Genomic DNA, 13,743 nt, shown 5'->3' with positions numbered 1-13,743 from the left:
GTATTAATGATATTTTGAAAATTTGAGTTTTATTGTATATAAAAAAAAATTTGGGTAAACGTTACAGTTGGTATCAGAGACAGGGTCCTGTATAGGATTGTGCCACCGCCAGCTTCTACAGCTCAGTCTTCAAGCCTCAAGTCTGTAAGCTTTTATGATTTAAATGTTTTAAATGATTTACTCTTATCACCTGCATATTAACATGATTTATGCTTTATAACAAACTACGGTATATGTTTAACTGCTTTTATGATTTAAGAATTTACTGTTTTAAAAAAAAAAACTAGATTAATTGCATGATGGGTTACGTTTATTAATTGGATTGTATTCAGCTATGCCCCCCAGACGTGATCCCAATAATGATAGGCATGATGAGATTCCTGGAGGGAGCAGAGGACCTCCACCACCACCGCCAGGGGACCCAGCTACTCGAGTTCTGGAGGGTATGGCTAGACTACTGGAGCAAGTTCAACAGGCTCCTAGGCCTCAGGTGGATGATTTTGAGCAGTTTCGTCGCCTCAACCCGAAGGAGTTCGGAGGCACTACTGATCCGTTCATAGCAGAGGGATGGATCTGATCTCTGGAGCTCCACTTTGACTATCTGCAGATGGGGGATGGCGACGGGGCCAGGTGCGCCATCTACATGTTGAGAGACGATGCGTCACTGTGGTGGGAGGGGGCCACTCATGCTGTGGACGTGGCTACGCTTACTTGGGACAAATTCAAGGAGCTATTTTACGGGAAGTACTTTCCAGTTGACGTCAGGGGCCGCCTAACGAGAGAGTTTATGAGTCTCCGACAGGGCGACTCATCTGTGACGAAGTTTATCCGGAAGTTTGATCGGTGATGTCACATTGTGCCTCTTATTGCTAGGGATGTCGGACAGAAGCTGCGGCACTTCATGGATGGACTGAGACCTACCCTTTGCGGGATGTGATGCTGATGAGGCCGGCTAGTTATGATGAGGCCACTTCCTGTGCCTTCCAGGCGGAGCAGGCACTCCGAGACAAAGATTTTGAGCTGCAGCGGAAGCGGCATCTGCCTCAGTCCAGTTTCCAACCAAAGAATAAACAGTTTACCAGGCCGCCTAGAAAGCAGGGGCAGCAGAAGCCCCAAGGGAAATTTATGAGGCCACAACAGCAGCAGCAGAGACCTCTTCAGGCGCCAGGAGCGCATAAGCCAGATGACAAAAAGACTTGCCCGCAGTGCGGTTAGTTTCATATCGGAAAGTGTTTATGGGGAACCTACAGGTTCTTCATTTGCGGACAGGAGAACCACAAAACAGCTGAATGTCCTAAGAACAAGGGCCCTATTACTGGACAGGCTTATGTGTTACATACCGAGGAGGCCGAGGCAGCGCCAGACTCAACACTGATTACTGGTAACCCTTTGGTTTAATATTTTAAATTACTGTATAATTGCTTGTGTTTTATTCTTCTATGAGTATTTACTTGGAGAATTATAACTTAGAAAGATTTAGGATGCATGCTCTACCTAGTTGAGATTAAGAATATAATGGGTGGATTGAGAACCAATTTTATCAATCAATGATTTTTATGGGGTCAAGTTGCAATTTTCTAAATTTAAAGGGGCTAAATTATAATTTTTTGTTTTCTAAGGTTGAATTTCGAACTTTTGAGAATTGATGTTTGGGTTAATTCAGATATTGTTCGAGGATTTTGAGGTTAATTGCTGATAAGAAGTTCCTTAAGTTCAACTCTATTAGATTTGATGGTATGTTTTGTCGCAGGGAGGATACATATTACAGGTGTAGCCACGCATGCATTGCTAGATTCAGGAGCTACGCATTCGTTTATATCCGAATCCTTTGTGAAGCGACTAAGAATCATACCAGTAGCGATGGATTCAGGGTTCAGAGTATCGATTCCATCCGAGGATCAGATGTTCACCTCTCTGATAGTAAAGAAATTGGAGCTCCGATTACACAAGTATGTGGTGCATGCAGATTTGATAGTGCTACCATTACCGGAGTTTGACATCATATTGGGTATGGACTGGTTATCTTCTCACGGTGCAGTCATAGATTTTCGACAGTTGTCAGTTTCTGTCAGACCGCCTAGTGGGAAGCCGTTAGTTTTCGAGGCAGATAGACATTAGCAGATGCCACATATCATTTATTGCATGTGTGCGAGAAAGCTTATCAAGAGACGCTGTCAAGAATTCTTAGCCAGCATTGTATCAGTGACAGAGCCAGTCAGTCAGAAGCTGGAGGATGTGGATGTGGTCAGAGATTTTTCTAGTGTGTTTCCTGATGATGTTTCAGGCATCCCACCAGACAGAGAAGTGGATTTCTCTATTGAGCTTATGCACGGGACAGTGCCGATATCTAAGGCACCCTACCGTTTAGCGCCTGCTGAGATGAAGGAGCTCAAGGATCAGATTCAAGATCTGCAAGATAAAGGTTTCATTCACTCTAGTTTTTCTCCTTGGGGTTCTCCAGTGCTATTTGTTAAGAAGAAGGATGGCAGCATGCGACTGTGTATTGACTACCGAGAGCTGAATAGAGTCACAGTTAAGAATAAGTATCCACTGTCGAGGATTGAGGACTTATTTGATCAACTTCAGGGAGCATCATTGTTCTCCAAGATAGACCTTCGATCCGGATATCATCAGCTGAAAGTAAGGGAGTCAGATGTATATAAGACAGCCTTCCGGACGCGTTACGGGCATTATGAGTTCTCGCGCCGGAGATTTTCATGGATCTCATGAATCGTGTGTTTCAGCCAAATTTAGATCAGTTTGTCATAGTTTTCATTGACGATATTCTGATCTATTCAAAGAGCAGGAAGGAGCACGGTCATCATCTGAGGACAATATTGCAGACTCTACAAGATAGACGACTGTATGCCAAGGTCAGCAAATGTGAGTTCTGGCTTAACAGGGTAGCATTCTTGGGCCACATTGTATCTCAGGATGGCATAGAGGTTGACCCCAGCAAAGCAGAGGCAATCAGAGATTGGCCAGTTCCGAATAGCGTGACAGAGATCCGTAATTTCTTGGGATTGGCAGGTTACTATAGGAAATTCATCCAGGGCTTCTCTTCTATTGTGGTACCTATGACCGCCCTGACGAAGAAGAACGCCAAGTTCATCTGGGGATCTGAGTGCCAAGAGAGCTTTGACAGATTGAAGCAGGCTTTGACCACTGCACCGGTTCTAGCTATGCCAACAGGGCAGGGAGAGTTTGTGGTCTATACAGATGCATCTAAGCTTGGGTTAGGCGCACTTTTGATGCAGAAGGATAGAGTGATAGCTTATGCGTCCAGACAGCTGAAGGTTCATGAGAAGAATTACCCGACTCATGACCTCGAGTTAGCAACAGTAGTATTTGCCCTAAAGATTTTGAGACATTGTCTGTATGGGGAGAAGTGCAGGATTTTCACAGATAATAAGAGCCTGAAGTACTTCTTCACACAGAAGGAACTGAATATGCGAAAGAGAAATGGCTTGAACTGGTGAAGGGCTATGATTGTGACATTAGCTACCATCCGGGTAAAGCTAATGTGGTTGCAGATGCTTTGAGCAGGAAGCATGCAGTGATTGCTCATCTGTCAGTGCAGAGACCGCTACAGGCAGAGGTTCAGAGATTTGAGCTTGCAGTTTATGCCAGGAGCGAGGCCCCGAATCTTGCTACTCTGACAGAACAGTCGACTTTGAGGGACAGAATCCGGACAGGGCAGAATTCTGACGAGCAGTTACAGAAGTGGTGACAGAGGGACGAGGTTAAGGGCCAGAGACTGTATATAGTGGTGGACGGCATAGTCAGATATAGAGACCGTATATGGGTTCCTGATAGTGAATCTCTTCGAGCAGAGATATTGAGCGAGGCCCACAGCACCTCGTACTCCATCCATCCATAGAGTACAAAGATGTATAAGGATCTACAGACTCTGTATTGGTGGCCGGGCATGAAGCGAGATATTCTGCGATTCGTCTCCGAGTGTTTGACTTGTCAGCAGGTCAAAGAAGAGCATCAGAGACCTGCAGGGAATTTGAGACCACTCCCTATTCCGGAGTGGAAATGGGAGAACATTACTATAGACTTTGTGACAGGGCTTCCGAGGACTACTGGGGGATTCAATGCCATCTAGGTGATAGTTGATCGTCTCACTAAATCAGCTCATTTCTTACCTATCAGGAAGACATTCACCATGACTCAGTACGCAGAGCTATACATCAGAGAGATAGTCAGACTGCATGGGATTCCAGTGTCCATCGTGTCAGACCGGGATCCGAGGTTCACATCTGCATTCTGGAGGAGTCTCCATCAGGCGTTAGGTACGAAGCTAATGTTTAGTACTGCTTTTCATTCTCAAACAGACGGCCAATTAGAGAGGGTGATTCAGATTCTGGAGGACCTACTCCGAGCTTGCATGATGGATTTTCAGGGCAGCTGGGAACCGAAGTTACCTCTTGTGGAGTTCACATACAACAACAGTTATCAGGCATCGATAGGTATGGCTCCATATGAGGCTCTATACGGGAGGAATTGTAGGTTCCCAGTGTATTGGGATGAGGTAGGAGAGCGAGCAGAGTTGGGGCCGGATATTGTCAGACAGACAGCAGATCTAGTGGCCAGGATTCGGGACAGGATGAAGACTGCACAGAGCCGCCAGAAGAGCTATGCTGATCAGAGACGGCGAGATCTGGAGTTCGCAGTAGGGGATCATGTGTTCTTGAAGGTAGCACCAATGAAGGGTGTGATGAGGTTCGGGAAGAAGGGCAAGCTCAGCCCTAGATTCATCGGACCATTCGAAATCCTAGAGAGAGTAGGGACACTTGCGTACAGAGTTGCCTTACCGCCGAATCTAGAGGGAGTTCATAACGTGTTCCACGTCTCTATGCTGCAGAAGTACATTTCGAATCCTTCACATGTGCTTAATTATGAGCCACTTCAACTGACACCACATCTATCATTCGAGGAGAAACCCACTTAAATTTTGGACAGACAGATAATAAGACTTCGGAACAAGGTGATTCAGATGGTCAAGGTCAAATGGCTGAACCATTCAGAGGAGGAGGCTACGTGGGAAACCGAGACCGAGATGAGGAGTCTCTATCCGGAGTTATTCGGTATATTTTAATTTCGACGACGAAATTTTATTTAAGTGGGGGAGAGTTGTAAGGTCCCGAAATTTAATTCTCGTAATCTGAATGCATGCAATCTAGGATTTTATTTTAAATTAAATGTTTAATTATTTTTATTCATTTAATGCATACTTAATACATAGTAGTAATTATTTCATGAAATTTTAAAATTTCATGCATCAGGGTTTTTAGATGCATTTTCGCACTGGAACGAGGAACAGGGACCGGACCGGAAAATTTTCTAGAAAATTATTTTTATTACATGATTAATTTTTATTAATTAATATAAAATATTTTAAATGTATTATTCAAAATTGAGATTTATTGGGTATTTTTACCCGCATGATTTTAATTTTTAACGATACGTAAATTTTATCGAATCGGGGGACTTTTTGAGGGTTCGGCTAATATTTTCAAAAACTTTCCAACACAAAATATTTTTCGGGAGTGTGTTTGGATTTATTGAGCCTATTTTAAGCTTATTGGGCTTAAAACTCTTCTAACTCCTTTTTCATTTAAAACATTTGAGGTCGTTAGCTAAATTATTTTATACCATTACTTCCTTACACTTGTTCTTGCAAAGAACTACATCCGACGCTTCTCCGTTGCTCTTCTCTTCAACATTCTCGCATAAAAGATCAACATGCATGCTTTGTATCATTTTTTCGTGCATCATACACGTTTATATGCTGTGGATTTGTGTTCATGCATGAGAAGTTTAGATTTAAACCATTACAGAAATATATTTCGGATTGCATGTGCTCATGCTATTTTTGATTGGTACTCACGGTTGCTGGTTTAATGGTGCAAGGGGCTGCTGTAGTAGGATGGAAAGGGGCTGTACAGGTTATGTGAGAGGTGGTTTAAGTATCGGAGTCAAGCTAGGAAGGATAGGGTCGAGCTCAAGGTCTGCCCGAGAGCAAGCCAAGGAGACGCGTGGGTGAGCAGCTCGCGCAGAGGGTTAAGAGGCTAGTCCAGAGGGATTGGGCTGGGCTAGGTTAGGTCCTTAGGGTCCTAGAAGGGTGCTAGAGAGGATGGTTCAGGGCCTGGTTGAGTTAGCTAAGTCCTAGCAACAGAAACGAGAGTCCTTGGCAAGATGGGTTTCTTCGGCTGCTGCTTACATCTGCTGGTGTGGCTTCGGTTCGAGCTTATGGTAGGTTCCTAAGGGTGCTAAGGGTCCAGTAGGGTCCATAGGAGGTCTGGCTTGAGGTGGGCTCATGGTGGTTCGAACATGGCTCGATAAAATTCAAGTTGGCTCGAGTGTAGTTTAGATGGGTTTCTCGACTTGTTATTGTTGCTCATGTAGTGCTTTGGTTTTGGGGTTAAGCGCAGGTCCTATGGGTTCTAAGGTTCCAGGAGGGTGTCTAGGTGGGTTGGCTAGGGTTTGGCTCGAGGTAGCTCGGGTGTGGCTCAAGTAAATTGGGAGATAGTTCGGTGTGTTCGAGTGAGGGTCATTATTTCGAAAATTAAAAGAAAAAATGGGAACCATGCGTCCACGGGGTGGTTCATGGCTCACAAGGGAAGAATAAATAATAAAGATGGTAGGTTTAAAATTTGGGATCAAAATAATGAATTTTGGAATTATTCGAGATTTAATCGCTTCACAAAAGGTTAATTAAAGAATTAATTGAAACGGCTAGATTTAAGCTTAATAAAATTATAGAAAATTATATTTTATCTCAAATAATTATTAGAAGTCTAAGTTTTTAATTTGGAAATTTTATGCTAAGTTTTTGGGTTAATTCGAGATTAAAACGCATTAATATGTTATATTTAAAGATTAATTTAAAAGTCATCGATTTAAGCTAAATAAAAATATGGGAAAATTTATGTTGGCTTAAATAATTATTTGGGACATGTTAGAGTAAATTGAATTTATAAAATATCAAAACGTGAGATTTTACCTCTAGAGATGAAACGGTCATTTTGGGTTTTCCAGGGGCAAAATGGTCATTTTGCACCCGGGGTGACATTTAGGTCCTAGCAGCGCCCTGAGCACAAACTCATGATATTTTAAATGTTCATGCATCATGAATTCACGATTTTAAGATTTTATACTCGTGTTATGATTTAACACGAGTAGTTTAGCTCGTCATTCAGGCTATTCTCTTGAAATATAAAAATAAAACAGTAAATAAAAACAAAATAAATAAAAAAACTTACAAAGTTGCATTCAAAACTTGAAGCTTTTATTTAATTCGTAAGAAGGGTTGTTTACAGAGAGGAAATAGAGGGGAGCAAACTTGACCGTATTCTTCTAAAAACACAATACAGCCTATAAATAGATGGAAGAACCGGACATCAAACCCATGATTCCAACTAAAAATATAAACAATACAATAAAAGAAAATAGTAACATGGTTACAAAAGTCAAAAAGTCTATAATGATATTCCACCAACTTTATTAAAGATGAATATCCTATTCATCTTTAATATTTTCTTTTAATGAATTTATATAATTTTCAAAAATATCACTAATATGGGAAGGAATATCTTCCTTTGGGTCTTGAGCATTTTGCATCTGATTTGGAGTCAGAACATGCAATGTTCTTATAAAGATCTTTCTTCAGTTTTTCAATGTAGACTTCAATCATCTTTTCTTTAGAATAAATATCAGAATATTTCGGAGTAAGACTCTTGAAAGGACTCGTTGAATCCTGCTCTTTTTCTTGTTGTTTATTAAAATCTTTCTGATATAAAGAAATTTTTTCTTCCATATGTTGAAGAATTCAGGAGCAATAGAGCTTTCCTGTATCAGGGTTTTCTTTTAATAATTTGTCCCAAAATTTTGTGAACTAACCCTCCATAAGCAAGGAAATTTTGATTGTAACCTCCATATCTATGGAATTCCGAATTCCATAAAGAACAGACATAAAATCTTACCATCGATTCAATGTTCTGAAAATGATATTTTAATACTTGAGGAAATTTTTAACCAAGTATTCATTGGTTTTATGAAAAATCCATCCGTTGTCGTAGACACTCAAAAACCGTTAAAAAAGTTAAGAACAGGACAAGGACCAAATTTTAATTTAGCGATGAATTACAAAACCGTCGCTACGTTTAAATTGCGACTGTTTAGAAAACCGTCGCTAGTTTTGAATCGGCGACGGTTTTCAAAACCTGTCGCTATTTAACATCGGCGACGGATTTTTCTAAAACCGTCGCCGATGTAAAAGTTAGCTGTAGTGCCCAAATTCAGTACACGTATAACCCATGCATTCATTTAATTATTAAATCATTTAATTAGTTTAAATGAGTTTTATCCATGCATAATTTATGAAAGCTCATTATTTTAAATTATTCATGTCTATGTTGATGCACGTTAAAATGTTTTTCGAGTTTATGTTTCAGGCGATTATTCGAGGCGGGATTGAGGAAAAGACCCGGTGACGATTTTCGGCAATTTAAAAATGTGGTATTTTATTTTAAGTTATGGATGGGGGTATTTTTTTTACTAATTATTATGTTTTTAGAATTTTAAAGTCCAAATTTAATTATTAGGTGAATTTTGGGGAATGGAAAACTTTTAAAGTCTAGACCATGTGCCTTTTTAAATTTTATTAGAGGTGGTATTAGAGTAAGAGAGTGTTAGTATTTTTTTAATTAGTGCTAATTATCAATTAAGCTAAATTATCTCCTAATTAAACACAAAACACACGCACACACACACTCTACACACACTAGAAACGTGAAAGCACATACACACACATTTTTATTTCAAATCTTTTTGAAGAAAAACCTAGGGTTCTCCATTAGAAAGCAGCCGCCCCCTTCCATCGATTTTTCCAGTCATTTTCGGTGGGGTTTATTGCAAGAAAGTCGAGCCGCAAGTCATCCCGGATCAACCTCGCTTCTTTCCCGCGTCGGTGTCGTCGTTACGGTACTTTTAAACGTCAAAAGGCACGTATATTCTGTTCTTGCTGTGTCGATCAAGTCATATTATGCGTTGCGTTGATTTTTTTATGCGTAAAAGTTATGTATCATGATAGTAGTTTGAGCGGATCATGAATCGGATCAATTGCGAAGGAAAATTTTTAGATCTAAAACTCGTTTTTACTGTTCATGTCAAAACTGTGATTTTTCTGTTCATATTTTGGGAAAACTTTCAACGGCAAAAACGTGTAACTTTTCGATACCTTCGATTTGATATATGATTCGAAATTTTTGGATGAAAAATGATTGAGTTATGATATTTTCCGTGCGACTGCGCGAACTGAAATTTTCAGAAAATTATGTTATTGATACGTTTCTTGAAGTTTCATGTTGCAGGCTTCGTTGGGGGCTCGACCGGTGATTGTTGCTGCGTGTAGGTACTTGCTTATGTTGTTGGGTCGATCACTAATGGTTCGCTTCGGGTCATTGGGCATCTAGTTGAATCAAATGTCGTAGGAATCAAGTTGATGTCAAAGACCGTATTTTGGTTCGTATGAGTTGTAGGGTGAACGTCGTCACGTTGGGGCAATTACACGAGTTTAGTTCACTGCTATGGTGTCCTAGGATAGTCTCGAGTTGTGGAATCTTGTGCCATTATGTGTTAATTGGGAGACTAAGTATTGTGTAAGTTTTTCCTCGCAGGTTCAGAAATACGTAGGCACACGGACCCTTACCCGGACCCCCGCACGGGGTCCGTGCCTTTGTTCCCTCAGCAATGTCTAGGACCCGAGTGTACACGGACCCTCACACGGACCCAAGCACGGGGTCCGTGCCTCTCCCCTTTCCGAGTACTCCTTTTACAGTATCTACACGGACCCTGACCCGGACCTTTAGACGGGGTCCGTGCCCTTGCTTTTCTACACACACCCCATATAGTGTCTACACGGACCCAAGCCAGGACCCAGACACGGGGTCCGTGTCCTCCTATTTTTGGGATACATTCTTTCATTCACTTAGGAATTGGGTTGAGGTTTTAAGTTAAGGTTTAATATGATGTTTTCATGATCGAGTCATGGGAAATTTTAGAACGTCCTAAGAAATGATCGAACTCGAGAGTAAGTATGATTTCTACGTTAAGTTATGTGAGTTGAGCATACAAGTTTATGTTAGTATGTTGCAGCAACGGCCCCGATCGAAGTCCAACGAATCCCTCAACGCCAAGTAAGTATGTATGACGTGCAATAAAATATTTTAAGTTTTCGAGGTATGCTAAATGTCTTGTGACCAAATTATGTTAGGATTGGAAAGCGTTAAATTATGAATGGGGACCAATCCGCCCGTTAAATTATGAACGGGTTAGATCGTGGTTGTGAAGCGTTAAATTATGAACGTGGATCAACTGGCCTGTTAAATTATGAACAGGGATCTTATGTATGCGGCAGTGGATACGTCCCTGTCAGCCCAGTACTGTGGTATAGTCTGATCAGGCTCATTTATGTTACGGGTCACTCGCTTTGAAACATCCTCTACGCAAATGATGAAGTTATGTATGTTAAAGTATGTTCAAGTATGCAGCATGTTTATGAAAAGTTTAAGTTATGGCACGTCGTAGTATGTATGTACGTATGTTCAAGTTTTAATGCGCAAGTTCAAGTTTCAAATTATGTATGTCCTATTTTAAAGTTGCATGCGACCTTAATATGTAGTACTCGTTATTCCAGTTTATACGTGTTGAGTCTTTAGACTCACTAGACTTGATCGATGCAGGTGACTATGTTGAGGAGACAGGAGGTGATGACCAAGGGGCAGGCTTGGGCTGAGTGGCAGGCTAAACCCGAGGACCGCAAGTTTATGTTTATGCAAATTTTTAAAATACTCTGATGTTTTGATTTGAACGTGAGACGTTTTGAGACAGTTTATTTTAGCAAAATTTTATTGGTGACGGATGATGGTGAGATTTATTTTTATGAATGTTGAGTGACGACCGTATGAATGTTTTATTTAAGAAAATTTTTAATTCTTCCGCAAATTTTAAGTAGTGTAGAATACGGTTCGTTACATTAGCGACGGGTTATAATGCGTCGCTAAATTAAACTTTGTGACGGTTTTAGTAAACCCGTCGCTAATAGCGACGGTTTTTGTTTAAACTATCGCTATTTTTAACAATGGCTCTCTAAAACCATTGTAATTTCTCCGAAAAAACACGCTAATCCACAACAGTTCACGAAAACCGTCGTCTTTTCCCTAAAAAAAAACGCTAATCCACAACGGTTCACGAAAACCGTTGTCGTTTCTCCAAAAAAACACGCTAATAGACAACGGTTCACGAAAACCGTTGTCGTTTCCAAAAAAAAATGCTAATCCACAACGGTTCACGAAAACCGTGGTCGTTTCCAAAAAAAAAAACGCTAATCCACAAGGGTTCACGAAAACCGTTGTCTTTTCCCCAAAAAAAATGCTAATCGTTTCTCCGAAAAAACACGCTAATCCACAACAGTTCACGAAAACCGTTGTCTTTTGTCCTCAAAAACACGCTTATAGACAACAGTTTTATAAACCGTTGTCTTTGACCCCAAAAACACGGTAAAAGACAAGGGTTTTTTAAAAACCGTTGTCTTTTAGCATTTTTTTTGTCAACGACAACGGTTTTGTCGTTTGCTGCTTTTTAACAACGGTTTTCACTAAAATCGTTGTTAAAAAGCAAAAGACAACGGTTTTTTAAAAAAACCGTTGTCTTTTGAGTGTGGTTGAATGCATAATTTGTTGTAGTGGTGTGTTGAGTCTTTAGACTCACTAGGCGTGTGTGATGCAGGTGAGTTCGATATCGAGGAGATTGGAGGTGTTGGACTCTGAGTCAGCAGACCTGGTGCAGTGACACTACCCGAGGACCGCATATTTTCCGCATTATGATTTATGAGATTTGAGAGGAAAGGAATATTTTAATATGTTGAGGATTTTTAAGATTTTTATACGTTTATGTTTACGTATGGTTTTGGATGTTTGGTTATTTGAAAATGCGCTATTATCACTGACATATATTTAAGATCATTTTTAAATGTTATATTTTCCTGTGCAGCGCATGCATGCGAAATGTTTAAACGATATTTTGAAAATGTGAGTTTTATTATATATATAAAAAAAATAAAATTGGGTTTACGTTACATATATACACTTTCTATGCTACGTTGTTATATAATAATGTAGCATCATTTCACTCGATATATAATCATGTTTATAACTAACCGTTTAACCAAAAAATATACACACACAATAAACGGTGGATAATGCAAATTTAGCGCATGATATTTTTTCCTCTAGTTTGGATCATAAAAAATATATATGCATGATTCCTTCACATTTTAGTTAACCCTTTTTAAACGTGACTCTCTTAATTTTTATTTTTCAAAAAAATAAAATTAATAATCTAGTCACATATAAATTGGACATTATCATTTTATTCTTACTTTTGATATAATATGTTAAATTATTAATATCTTAAAAAACTTCAAGTTTCTTTCGATAACCACGTGATCTTCTCCTCCCACTTAGGGAACTTTCACTGGAACCAACTTTCATACAATTTAATCATCATGTCCTATAACTTTATAATATATAAATTTGATAAATAATAATATATTTTACATAAATTGTTTGTTGCATATATATATATATATATAAAGCCATATATCATATACAATATATATCATATATAGCCATATATGCATATAGCTATAGCCATATATATATATATATATATATATATATATATATATCGCTATATATATATATATACATTTTCTATTTATTATCTATATGGCTATATATATATAGCTATACATATATATAGCTATATACATATATATAGCTATGGCTATATATATGTATGGCTAGCCATATATATATACGGTTTTTATTTATTATCTATATGGCTATATATATAGCCATATACATATATATATATATATATATATATATATATATATATATATATAAAGTGAATAATGTTTTAAGTATATGAATTTTTTGTGTCATAAAAATTGGTTTACAAATTTCTTTGTATATGTGACATGACTCATTAAATATTTATAGAAAATTATACACATTGAAAATTCATGTTTCATGATTCATTTACATGTAGAATCGCTCGACGGTATGCAAAAGTCTCTTAACTTAATGTCATAAGCATTTTCTATATAAGATAAATGTGTTAGGTTTAAATAATTCAAAAGTCTCTTGACTTAATGTCATCAGCACTTTCTGTCTAGGAGAGTTAATTAATGTATGGGGCGAGTGCATAATTCAAAAGTCTCTTGACTTAATGTCATGAGCACTTTCTGACTTAGAACAGCACATGGTCTCGGAGGATGAGTTAATTAATGTATGGGGCGAGTGCATAATTTATTTCGATAAATTTATGAAATTTATTACAATTAAATCTCGAAAACTATGACGAGAGATTGATTAAAAAGCGATCGGCTAAAAAAATACGGATGAAACTGACTCAAGATTAAATTATTATTTAATTTCTTCAGTCAGAAGCAGTCAGTATGAAGCCAGTACTTAGCAGTAGGAACTTGCTTTCATTTTGATAATTTGAACCTGAGCAAAAGAAAACAAGCAAGCTCCCGCCATAAGCGGGGAAAACTCTTAATTCAGCTCATTTATGCTGAAAAAAACACAGAAAACCAAAACAAAAGCGCACACAAAGATGGTGGAGTTGTCCATTTTAATGGTAAAATTAAAGAACTGTGACCTATAA

General features: G+C 38.8%; 1 long non-coding RNA gene across 1 annotated transcript; it reads right to left on the bottom strand.

The window, feature by feature from the left end:
* Positions 1–278: 278 nt before the first annotated feature.
* On the bottom strand, positions 279–2,681 carry LOC140829258 (uncharacterized). The gene is made up of 2 exons (XR_012117423.1): positions 1,001–2,681; positions 279–812 (listed from the first exon to the last, which is right to left on the bottom strand). It is a non-coding gene; the product is annotated as an uncharacterized lncRNA (long non-coding RNA).
* Positions 2,682–13,743: the final 11,062 nt, after the last annotated feature.

This window comes from Primulina eburnea, chromosome 1 (genome assembly GCF_022965805.1).
Source record: "Primulina eburnea isolate SZY01 chromosome 1, ASM2296580v1, whole genome shotgun sequence".
Classification (NCBI taxonomy): Eukaryota; Viridiplantae; Streptophyta; class Magnoliopsida; order Lamiales; family Gesneriaceae; genus Primulina; species Primulina eburnea.
Note: the sequence above shows the minus strand (reverse complement) of the source record. Positions and strands in the feature narration are given on the sequence as shown.